Consider the following 2,879-nt stretch of genomic DNA (forward strand, 5'->3'; position numbering starts at 1 on the left):
GTAAATGCCATGCAAATGTTAACTAACACTATTATTTATTGACCCAGCAACTTCACTGCTAGGAAATTATCCTACAGATATGCTTGCACATGTGCTAAATGAGTACACAGTGTATTCCCTGCAGTATTGGTGCAGCTGGGAAGAAAACTGTAAACAACCTAAATGTTCTTTAAAAGACTAAATTGACTGGTGCATGTGTAGAATGGAATACCATGCAGATGCAAAAAAATAACCAAGAAGCTCCTTTGTACTGACCCTGTGTATACAGGCTACTACTATTAGCTTTTAAATGAGTTGTATAGGCTCAAATCCAAATACCCTTATCCATAATTTTGAAATTCAAGACTCTCTTCAAAAATAAGCCTTTGTTGGTTTGTTTTAGGAAATTTGGCACAAATACATTTGGTAGCAAAATTTGAACTGAACTGAACTGACTTAAGGCTGACAACGTCTCTGTTTATCAAAATCTTCACATGTTTTATTACAGACTCTGCTGGGGATGTGACATAATATATACACATTACCTTTGCAAATTCTGAATTCCAAATTCTCAAACTCATCTGCCCCCAGGGGTTCCAGAGAAGGAAGTGTGGATTTTCTCCGAACTTCTTTTCTCTTTGAAGTATCTCTTTAAGAATGCATAAGAAATTAGCACCAGTTTGCTCTAATGAAGAGCTTCTTGGCTGTGCTACAGAAATGTGAAGGACAATTTCATCATGTTCAAATCCAAGAACGTGAAGAGTCTATGGATATCTTACTTATTCAAGGAACAAATAAATGCCATTGAAGACCTCCCCAGCCCAAGCTGTCAGGTCGCCTTACAGCCCGGCTGCCCTTTCACTGGTATGTCTGTGGCAGCCTGCCCAGAACTCGGACCTGGGAACCGGGGCTGGAGAGTGGAGGCAGATGGGACAGGAGTCTCATCTCTGACTCAGGGTGCTGCCCTAGGCAGGTGGCGAGGCTCCTCCCTAGAAAAGTGGAGATAATGGGAGTGACTCAGTGTCAGGCACTGAGATGGGCCGATTGGCAGGGAAGCCAGGTTCCTCACCAGCACCCTACTGCACACGTATCCTCTCCTGGAAGGGCAAGAGCCACCCTCCAGCTCCATCTCCGAACATCTCCTAGCAGAGACATGGTGCGAAGGCCTCCAATCCAGCTGGGAGCAGCAGGGTCCTGAAAACTGAGGCTCAACTACACTCTCCCGGACACACAGAAAGCTCCCAGCAGCCCTGGTTCAGGGCTGAAGATTCTGAACAAGATCCTGCATGTGGACATGGTAAGGGGATAGTTAAATACATCCAAGACCTGAGCATGCAGTACAGAATAATGCCCATGACCTAATAATGAGTGAAAAAAGCAAACTGCAGAACTATATATATGGATGGATATCCCATATATATAGGGTATGATATCTCCCATCTTTATATATGTGTGTGTGGTATATCCCATATATGTGTGTGTGTATCCCACATGTATAGTATATGATATATCCCATATATATATATATATATATATATATATATATATATATATATCCATGGTATATGTATATGTATATATCTATATATAAAATCATATATATAGTTCCACCCTTAGATGGAAGAGGGGAGAGGGGAGAAACTAACAGAGCACAGATGTTAGTGTGTTTATAAAAGAGGAAAAGTGGCGGATGAACAAACTAAAAGCCGAGCGCCAGTCCGGAGAGACCTGCCCACCAGGAGCCTCCTGGCTTCTCAGGACATGGGCACTGCAGGAGGGACTGGAGTGGAAAGCAGGGAACACAGCAAGACCCTGCCTGCCTCCCCACTAGCAGCAGGCTAGCTTCTCTCTCACCCAGGGGGAACTGGAAAGTTAAACCCTAGGGACTCCAGATTCAGGGGGCACCAGGGCATGAGAGAGGGCAAAGGGGGATCCAGCACTTAAACAGGGCATTGGATGAGAGTCCAAGTGTGAAGGAGGAGCCCATAGCCCCTTTCCCCTATATCCCCAACCACTGCCACCAGAGGCAGATTATATCATTCTCAGAAGGGACTAAAAGGCCTTAGAGGAAAGACCCACAGAAACTTGCTCCTGCAGCTCCCTCAACAAACCCTTGAATTCCCCATCACTCTCCAGTGAAGCAGAGCTCTAGCTAAGCCATGCACCACAGCAAAGAGTAGGCCCTGCTTGCTGCAATGAGAGAAAGCGCTCACACAGCAATGAAGACACAGCGCTGACTAAAGTTAATTAATTAACTAAATTTTAAAAAAGAAACAGAGTAAGGCAGACAACAGATAAGGCATAGAGTAGAAGAAAACGCCAATAAAAACAATAAAGTGAAAGTGATGAGAAAATGGCTTCTGCTAAATTAGATCAGAATATTTTTTAAAGACAGAAAAGAAAAATCTTAGAAATTAAAACTGTGATTCTAAATAAAAACAGACAGGATTTAATAGGAAGATTTGGAGATGAGAAAATCATCCAGAGAGACCAAAGATAAAGGACAGGAGAGAAAAAGACGAGAAAATTTGGACGCTCAGTCAGAGACCAATGAGCAAAGGAAGTACAGAGGAAATGGAAAGAAGGAAATAATGTGTAAAAATATCACAGGAGAACTTCCTTGAGCGGAAGTATGCATGTTAAGTGCTGTCAAGTACCCGGTGCAATAAATGAGGACAGACTCTCAGCAAGACAAGTGGTGGTGAGATTTCAGAATAGGGGGCACAGAGAAGATTCTAAAGACTTTCAGCAGGAAGAAAACAGGTCAACTACAGACAAACAAGAATCAGAAATGGAGTAGGGCTTCATTAAGAGCCAGGTTTGATCAGTGGAGGAAGGAAAACTCAGGAATTCATTTTTTAAACAGGTGGAAATTGAGATGCTTCTTCAGATGTTGCATA

The sequence above is a fragment of the Odocoileus virginianus genome, chromosome 4 (assembly GCF_023699985.2).
Source record: "Odocoileus virginianus isolate 20LAN1187 ecotype Illinois chromosome 4, Ovbor_1.2, whole genome shotgun sequence".
NCBI lineage: Eukaryota > Metazoa > Chordata > Mammalia > Artiodactyla > Cervidae > Odocoileus > Odocoileus virginianus.